This window comes from Heterocephalus glaber, unplaced genomic scaffold, assembly GCF_053883595.1.
Source record: "Heterocephalus glaber isolate CG9 unplaced genomic scaffold, H.glaber_assembly_v1.0 deba00001608, whole genome shotgun sequence".
NCBI lineage: Eukaryota > Metazoa > Chordata > Mammalia > Rodentia > Bathyergidae > Heterocephalus > Heterocephalus glaber.
This window is the reverse complement of record NW_028258379.1, coordinates 23,475,481-23,485,031: the sequence shown is the minus strand read 5'-3', so window position 1 is coordinate 23,485,031 and position 9,551 is coordinate 23,475,481. Positions and strand designations below refer to the sequence as shown.

The following is a 9,551-nucleotide window of genomic DNA, read 5'->3' as shown; positions in this document are numbered from 1 at the left end:
TTTCCTAACCAGTATAGGTTTGCATTTTTAATAGATAAATTTGAAGTGAAATTGATTAAATATAGATAAGGTGTTCATTAATTAATTCAGTTTGTTATTTATTTAATTCTTCCAAATGCTACTGCTCTGGTAGGTTCACTGCCAAATCCTGAAAAATATCTGATTGCTGATATTGCACAATCACGGTATGATCTAAGCAGATTTCCACTCTAAAGAGAGAGAAAAGTAGGCAACCACCAACGACAGTGTATGCCGCAAAGTGTTTACTGTACATTAAAGCACAGGGTGAGGTGAACACACTTAGAATGAGCCTTGTTCCCCCACTGCAAATGGGATTAAAAAAAACCTAGTGGAAGAATATTCAAAAGGAAAAGCAATGCCAAGCATGAAGAAGTAGAAATGTTCATCTTGATGGCACAGACTGCGTCATTCTCTCTCCGTTGTCTCCTAGGCTGTTAAAGGGGTGACAGCCATGCTCTTTGCCTCATGACTTCACAGTATTTCCCAGTAGAATAGACAAGTAGCTTTCTCTCCCTGGGGACTCTACGCTTTAATGTGTTTGGCTATGATCAATTAAATATGAACAGATGAGCATTTTCTACTTGCAAGCTGAGGCCTGAGTATGCACTGTGTGGTACTGTTCTCTCCCTTGTGAATCTGCGTTCTGCTTGGAAGATTATGGCTGCTTTGCTGTTGACTCCAGACTCAGGACAATTCTACAGGCAATTTCAATCCAACCCAAATCTGGACACTTACTAAGGTCAGTGGTACCTCAGCTGATCTGCAAAATTATGGGTAGGACCAATTTTATTTTTACTATAAGCCATTGAGTTTAGATATTGTTTGCGATATAACAATTATTTTAGCAAGGCGATTAAATTGCTTGTAGATAAAATTATTTATGAGAACGCTAGGTTGTGAAAGACTGGATTGCAGTGTATCTGAGGGATTCAAATAAAACAGCCAGGTTAAGTGGCGTGCGGTTATAATCTCAGTAAATGGAATGCAGAAGCGGGAGGATTGCCACAAGTTTGAGTCCAGCCTGTGCTACACAGTCAGGTTAAGACCAGCTTATCTACATAGCAAGACCCTATAAAAAAAAAGAGTAAAAGAAAATATAAATAAAATAATATAAGAGAAAAGAGGGAAATTTTGGATTTTGAAGAGCATGCTATATGATTTAGAACAGATAAAAAACAATTCAGACCCAACTCTCAATTTTAGGAAACTGAACAAACTGATTTTAAGAAGAGAGTCTACTAGAAATGTAAAACAACTATTAGAAAGAATAAGGAATAAAATTGAAATGATGAGAAAGGAGTCAGAGGAAAAATGTGGTAAGCAATAAAGAAGACCTAATAACTCTAAGTAGTAGCAATTTTGATAATGAAAAACGTGTATAAAGTTATCCAATATTTGGAATCAATAGGATTTTTTAACATATTTGGAGAAATTGAGGATTAGGAAAATTTAAATTGATATTAAAGTGCACTTTTATCTAGAGATAGACTACATGAAAGGGTCAGAATTTAGAAATAATTTAAACTAAGGTAAATTTAAGCTATGGATATAGAGATTTCTTTAGATAGGCACGTGAGTTTGAAGTTGAAGAGTAATTGTTAGGTCTGATAAATAAAGATATTATCAACAGCTAGATTGTGGCTTATAACCATCTCCTGAAAAATATATAAAGATTAAAAGAACGTTTAAAAAGTAGTACCTTAAGTTTATATGATTGGATATAGGTAAATGATATCATAAAGAAAAGCGCAATAAAATCTAGAGAATAAGAAATAATGGGCAGAGTACTATTCTTGAAACCAGACAATAAAAGAGTTTCAAAATACAAGAAAGTGATAATATGTTCAAATAATCAATTGGATTAATAGGAAAAAATGGCAAGTGCCCTTGAGATCACCTATTAAAAGGTAGTTGTTGTTTTAGTAAGAAGAGTTTTAATATAGTGACCCTGTTTAAAATCAGGTAAATCAAGATAGGGACAATGAGGAGACTTGAAACCATCAAAAGATTTTTCAAGTAGTTTGATTATGAATGTTAGAAAAGAAATAAGGTGCTAACTGAAGGATAGCACTATATGGGTTGATAATCTCATTTAAAAAATGATTTCTCTGCTTTATATGATCCTAGGTTCTGAGTAAAACAAAGAGTTATGGAAAATATATGCAAGGAAATATAGGAAAAATTATAAATGGGGTACAACAGAAAGACATGATTAATGGCAGAATAATCAGCTACACAAAATAGGGATATTTCATTTAAATAATAAAGAAAGAAAACAGGTTATTCATTTCAGATTCTCTAATTCTGTTGGTGTCTTTTGCTGTTTGAAGAGGAGTCAAACATATTCATTGTGCTTTATATGTACCAATTTTGGCTTGTATAATACTCATTGTGTTGATATATACCTTAATCTGTTTAGGTGGCTAGAGAAAAATACCTTGGAATGAAATTCTACACAAAGGAAATTTATTTCTCATTGTTCTGGAGCCTGGGAAGCACAAGATCCAGCTGTCAGCTGGTTTGGGATTAGATGAAGACCAGCTCGGCCTGCTTCAAAGATGGTCCCTTCCATGTGTGTCTTCACGTGTAAAAATGAGACACAATCACCCTTAGACCTCTTTAATAAGGGCACTCATTTTTTTCATGAAGGTGGATCCTTTGTGACTAATCACTCTGCCTGGAAATTGATGGAGCACATTTCTGGGTGCATCTGGCTGATTATGCAGGCGTGGCTTTGTGGTCTGTATCTCTGGTCCTTCTCCTTCCGGGAATCCCTGCGCCCCTGAACTAAACTGCTTGACCTCACAGCGCCCTTCTGGGATGATGTTTCTGCCTTTGAATCACCTGACCACAGACTGAATCTCTTGACATGGTGAGTCAATTTAACCTCTCTTCTTTCAGATTATGGTTGTCAAGTATTGTGTCCCAGGGATGGAAATCTCATGCCAATACCTCTAAGTTTTATAGACCACATGTGTGGTATATATCTAAGCATAATCAAATAGATCAATGCAACCAAAGAGTCTTGAAATACATTCCCATGTATTTGGTTCATTATTTTTCAAAAATGATTCTAAGATAATTTGGTGGGGAAAAGAATGGGGCTCAACAAATGATTACAGAATCACTACGTATTCTTCTGGAAAATTATTTGAAATACGACAGTATTTCTTACACAAAAAGATGGGTCATAAACTTAAACATAAGACAAACTTTAATTTAGAGGGAAAATCTGTAACAGAATAGTTTTGAATCCTGGAGGAGGCAAAGATTTATTGGAGGCCGGCATACCTGTAAGCCTAGCACTTGGTAGGCTGAGGTAGGAGGATTGCTGAGAGTCCAAGGCCAGGCTGAACTACATAACAAGACCCTGTCTAAAAATATATATATGTATATATATGTATATATATATATATATATATTGGAAATGAGGAAACAAGAATGACTCATTGTTTTAGTCTCCTATGGGTAGAAACATAGTAGCACAAATTGGGGTGCTTAAACCACAGAACTTTATTTTCTCACAATTCTAAACTATATAAATCCAAGATCAAGGTGCCACGTGGTTTTCTCATTCTTTGTCTCTGTGTCCCAATTTTCTCCCCTTACAGAAAGATCAGACTTAATGAGTTCGGCCCACTCTAATGACATAATTACATTTCCAAAAATCCTGTCTACAAACACAGTCATATACTGGTGTAGTGGATATTAACATTTCAGTGTGAATTTGCAGGGAACACAACTTAACTTGTAACACTTTTTTATATAGATAAGCCAGACTTTATCAAAAGTAATGATTTCTAAGCCGGGGATTTAGCTCAGTGGTTCCGGTGCCTACCTCGCAAGCACAAGGTCCCGAGTTCAATCCCCGGTACCAAAAAAAAAAAAAAATAAATAATGATTTCTGTTCTCTAAAGTCACCATTAGGAAAATGAATTTCAAATACTGATTTTAAGAAACATGAACAACGTAATAAAGTGAAAAATAGTCTAATAAAATTCACAAACCATCTGAAGAAACTCATCAAAATGATGTATATTATATTATAGACATTTAAAAGTGTTCAGTATAATTACTCAGTAGAGAAGTTAAAATTAAAACTACAGAAAGTTATTAATATGTTAATATTTAATAAAAGAGTGAAAATACCAGTTGTAATGAATGAAGCAATAGGTACCCTCATTCAAGTGTTCTCAATGTGCATTCACTTTAGAAAATTGTTTGCCCTTTTTTAATACAAGAAAAAATAAAAATATTCTAAGGAATATTATACCTAAATATTTATTTAGGAATGATCAAAACTTGTGTCCAAATATGATTGTACAAGGATGTTGATTACAGGTTTATTTATATCTACAAATATTGGAAATACCCAAATATCCATTAATAGTAGAATGATTAAAAATTTTTCGTACTGTCATAAAATAAGATACTTTCCAACATTTAAAAATAAAGTGCTGATAACAGTGCTGATAAACATTAGTTTATCTGCAGTACGCTCTCTTAAAAAAGTGAAGTGACAAAAGACATAAATAATTATATATTGTATAATTGTGATTCTAAAAATTGCTAGGATACACAAAATAAGGTGTGAGAATTGAATAAAGGAAAATAGGTGTGGGGGATTAACTTGGTCCAGGTATGAGCATGCATGCTAGTGAAGCAATGCTCTTTGACTCCACTGAGTGGTAGTAACAGGTATACATTTATCTGCTTCATTACACTGAAAACTAGAAATCTGTGTATTTTACTATTTGCAAATTAAACATCTATAATCATTATTCATATTTGAATCATTCCATTTCTTCCTTCTTCATATTTTTTTAATCTTTTGGCTGAGTTGTAAATTGTAACTGAGTGAAATGTCAGTAGTGAAAAGTAATATGAAGTTTGTCTCACAAGAAGCTTGTTAAAAGTCAAGGCCATAAAGAGATGGGGTTAGCAATACATCAGTCATTTGAATAGACCTCTATGACATCCAAAGGTTGAAAGGGAATAAAGATATATTTACAACTAATTTTACTGTTGTGTCAGTAGTCAGTTCATTAGGATAATAAAAACACATGCACATGGTATTTTTAATGTTTGAATTTTTTTTTATGTGTATAGTACCACTCGTTTATCAAAAACACAAGGGAATGACTAGAGACAAAGAAACTAGCAATCCAAAAAATGGGAAATACGGTTATGGTTTTATAAAATGAAACATTTAAAGAGAAAGATGACCCACATATAATTGCATATTAGGCATTCAGGACAACTGAACTAAATTCTGATACTTTAGCATTTAGGTTTATGTTTTTCAAGTAGTCTATTTTATTTGAATTACATTTTCAGAAAAATTATTAGACCAAAGACATATTAGCACTACTCATGTGTTCTCTAAAAGAAAATTATCTGAGAGAGAATAGAAAAACTAGAAAGTTTTAAAAATGATAAGAGTGCTCAAATGAACATCTGAAGGTTATTTTTTGATAATCAAAAAAGCTACCCTTTTTTTTTTTTTTTTTGGTACCGGGTGTTGAATTTGGATCCTTGGGCTTGCAAGGCAGGGGGTGGAACCACTAAGCTAAATCCCTGGCCCCAAAAAGCTACCTTTTAGAGATAAAATTACTTTTATAAGTTTGGAGAGTTAAACAGGTTTAGAACCTGACAAAGAGATGTTTTAATTTTAGAATATATAAAGAGACCATATATTTTCAGATATGCCTAGCTTCATTTTGTGTGTGAGAAAAATGTGTAATACTGCCAAGTATAATCCTTCATGAGTCCAGAACAGATTTTATGTCATATGTCTTTCCTTACTGCCATTGTTCACTTATAATTTGACAGTTGGCTGTCACATGTTGACAAGCTGTTTCTGCCTCCTTTTTTCTATGCTTGTATATTTAGATCTAAAGAATTATTGTCTTTACACTTGGCGAACTTCGAGGTGCACAATATAAAATTGTCTTTAAACCATAAAATTAGAAATCATAGTATTTAAATTTTCTTTCTACATCACTCAGTCCATGAAAAAAAATTGCTCTCTTCTTAAATATCTCTTCACTTCTTCAATGCTATGATTTTTTCTGGTATGTTCATTAAAATGTTTATTTAAGCTTCATAATTTATAATAAAACTGGGAATCATTTTGGTTTATTAATGAATATTATTGATCATTATTATTGATGAATATTTTTCAAAACTCCCAGTTTCATTCTTACTGATTTATCTGAAAAGTAAATCAGATAAACTTGTTATATTTTTTATTATTCTGTTGTGCATAATCCAATTTGAGCAGCTATAATCTTTGCTTTGCAAACTTTTCCTGACCCATTGCATACAGAGCTTGTGTAAAAAGTTCATGGAGAGATTTATCACCTGTCGACATTATGACTGTAAAATAATAATTGATGCAAATGATTGAGGCTTCCCCTGAGCCGAATCTATTTAATGTATTTTGATATATAAAATTGAAACTGACTCCAATGTGGTGGTGCACGCCTTGCGATCACACAAAGAAAATTTAACAGGAATGTAAGAAGGCATGATTTATTATCCTTGATTTATAAAATTAAAAATTCAGAGAGAGTTCACTGAGGCCACACAGGTGAGAAATAATTGCACACAGACAAAATCCCAGGTCTTCCGACTTGCAGAGTTAGAGTTCGGCAAAGTCCTGTGGGCTGCGCTCCCTGGCGATGCCCTGTTCTGGTGAGCAGCTCCGCAACTCTGCGGGTCCAGCGTTGCCACTCAGTATAAAGCCTGCAGCCCCTGCCCAGGTTGTCAAACACCACTGCCGGGTCTTAATTGTTTCCAAACCTTCTCCTCCCAATTACTATCAGGAGGCCAATTCTTTCTTACAGTCTGCCCGACCTCAGAGAGCCATCACTTAAGCTCTTGGGGATGCCAAGGCCTCTCCCTGCCTGGGGGACGCTTGCCAAAAGCTGTCCAGTCAAAGTTGTCCTCTGGTGAAAGCAAGGTCCTGGGAGTGTAAACCCCACCCACAACGTCTGTTAGAGGAAGACCAGCAGGAAGTGCCTGACGTTGACTAGGTCAACTCTGCAGATGAGCCAACTCCTGAAGCCCCACAGCTGAAGGATCAAGTGCGTAGGAGCTGCACAGTTAATATTTAATAAATGAGCAATTGCTAAAATGAAGACATGATAGGGACCTTCCAGAAGGTAAAACAGATTAACAAAATAAAGATAAACTAAAATTTTAAAAGCCATTTCTACCAGTCCTTTTCTCCAGAACTCCTTATTTGAAATACCAAAAACATTTCCCAGCTAATACAACCATTGCTGTTGTCATGAAAAGACAATGATTGAAATGAAACATTCAGTGAGTCATTTGAAGGCTTATCAAAAACTGCACATCTGTCTACCTGGGCCTCTTTGTAAATGTTGGGTTTACCATAGTTCTTTATCGGGCTGTTGTTGCTCACTGTAGCCACAGCTGTGTAATTCTGCTGGAAAATTCCAACTGAGAACACTAGATAGTGAAATTCTTAGTTTCAAATAAAATACTAAACTTCATGCCAGTACTTCATAACGTTTCTAGGTGACATTTTAATTACTGAAACTTTTCACAGTATATTTATCCTCCCTTGGTTTCCTTTCATTGGGAAGTAGCTAAAGGCAAGTGAAAAAAAAAAACCGTGGAATTAAAAATGATTTCCATTTAAAGCTTGTGTTTTCACAGGAGTGTCAAATACAAATTGTCATTTCTTTCCAACTCAAAGTCATTTTCACAGTTTGATAAATCAACTTTCTTTTTTCTCTATTGGGGATTGAACTCAGGACCCCAGGGTCTTCCCACCGAATTACATGGATAGACTTTACTCTCAAAATTTTGAGACAGGGTCTTGCCAAGTACTTAAATTGTACAGGCTGAGCTTAAAGTTCTTCCCCAGCCTCAAAAAAGTGCTGTCTTGTGCCACTATGGCTCTGAATCATCTTCTTATACTTTGACTTACACAAGTGGGCATTTGTGAAAATGTGTCCCCTCATAGATCAATGTTAACAAACTAAAAATGTTGATGGGAATAGATGATAGCAGGAATTGGGGATCAAGAAATGGAGGCCGGGGGTAGGAGGAGAGGGGAAGAGGATAAAATACATCAAGATGTGTTACTCACATGGACCAAATCCCCATGAAGAATGTCATCGTTATGTACTGCAAACATGGACGATAAACAATAAAAACTGAGAAAAGGGAGATGTTTAATTTTTTAATGGTCAAAGATTAGCACAAATTCCAGAATATTCTCCACAACTACCAAGTATTGGTCAGTAGGTTAATTTCCCAGGGGTTTCGTAACTAAGTACCATAAATTGGATGCTGTACAATAACAGAAAAAGTATTGTATCACATTATTTGGAGGCCATACGTCCAAGTTCAAAGTATTGGCAAGGTCATCCTCTTGCTGCAATCTCGGGAATTTCTAGTGGAAAATCCTTCCTTACTTCCTTCATTTCTGGTATTTTCTGGCAATCCTTGGCTTGTATGCAAATGTCATCAATATCTGCTTTGCTGTGGTTCGAATGTGTCAAAATTTGTGCCTTTTAAAATCTAATACACAGGTAAGGTGTTAAAAGGTGGAAGCTTTGGGAGATAATTGGACTCCTAAGTGGAGCCCTTCTGAAGGGGATTAAAGCACTTACAAGATACTAAAGAGACCAATGGGAAAACAGCAAGGAGGCATCATCTATGAGGAAACAGGCCTTCACCAGGTGCTAAGTCTGCTAGTAACTTGATATTGGACTTTCTACTCTGCAGAACCTTAACAAACAAACTTCTGTTGTTTATAAGCCATCTAGTTTCTGGTATTCTGTTACAGCAGCCCAAATGGACTAACACATGCTTCTATTATCACACAGCTCTTTTGCCTTTATGTCTTTATGTCAATCTTTCCCTTATTGTAATTACACCAATCATTTAATTAGGACTCACATTAATGTAATATCTTCTGAATGGTATCATTTTAACTTCATTACCCCTGTAAAAATGCAATTTCTAAATAATGTCCTATACATAGTATGATTTTAAGACATGAATCCTAACAGTCTACTTAAAACCCTTAACATTTAAGTATAAACAAGACACATCCTCTGCCCCAATGGAACTCCCAGGTTGATCAGGAGAAAATGTATCAGTTATGATCAGGAGCTGAGCACATGGCAGAACCCTGGGTTATTTTAGCACCTTTTAATGTTGCCCTTCAGGGAACAAAGTTTTTAATTCTGTGCCTTCATCAGCATAACTGTCTAACAAAGGATGATTTGGAGTTGGTTAGCTATCAGGCTGGATGGTTTACGTAAAGCAGTTCATTGCTCAGATAAAAGGTCAGTCTAACTCGCAATAAATATACAGCCTCCATAGTTTATTGCTGATATGACAAGGATGACAAGAGTGTATAGAGATGGTAGCAATATGCAGATTTCCTAATTTGATCACTCTCTTGCCTAGCTGATAGAGTTAAGATTTAGAAAATAACCAATTTAAAGATCCCTCTATGCAAAACAAAGATTAACCATGTAAACAAA

General features: G+C 35.1%; 1 long non-coding RNA gene across 1 annotated transcript in view; it reads left to right on the top strand.

Moving 5' to 3' along the window:
• The first annotated feature begins 414 nt into the window (after positions 1–414).
• The window catches only part of LOC147822788 (uncharacterized), a 47,581-nt gene continuing 38,444 nt past the window's right edge, over positions 415–9,551 (top strand). Inside the window, exons 1-2 of the long non-coding RNA XR_015444971.1 lie at positions 415–760; positions 2,441–2,893. This is a non-coding gene — a long non-coding RNA (uncharacterized LOC147822788). The remainder of the gene's footprint in view (positions 761–2,440; positions 2,894–9,551) is intronic.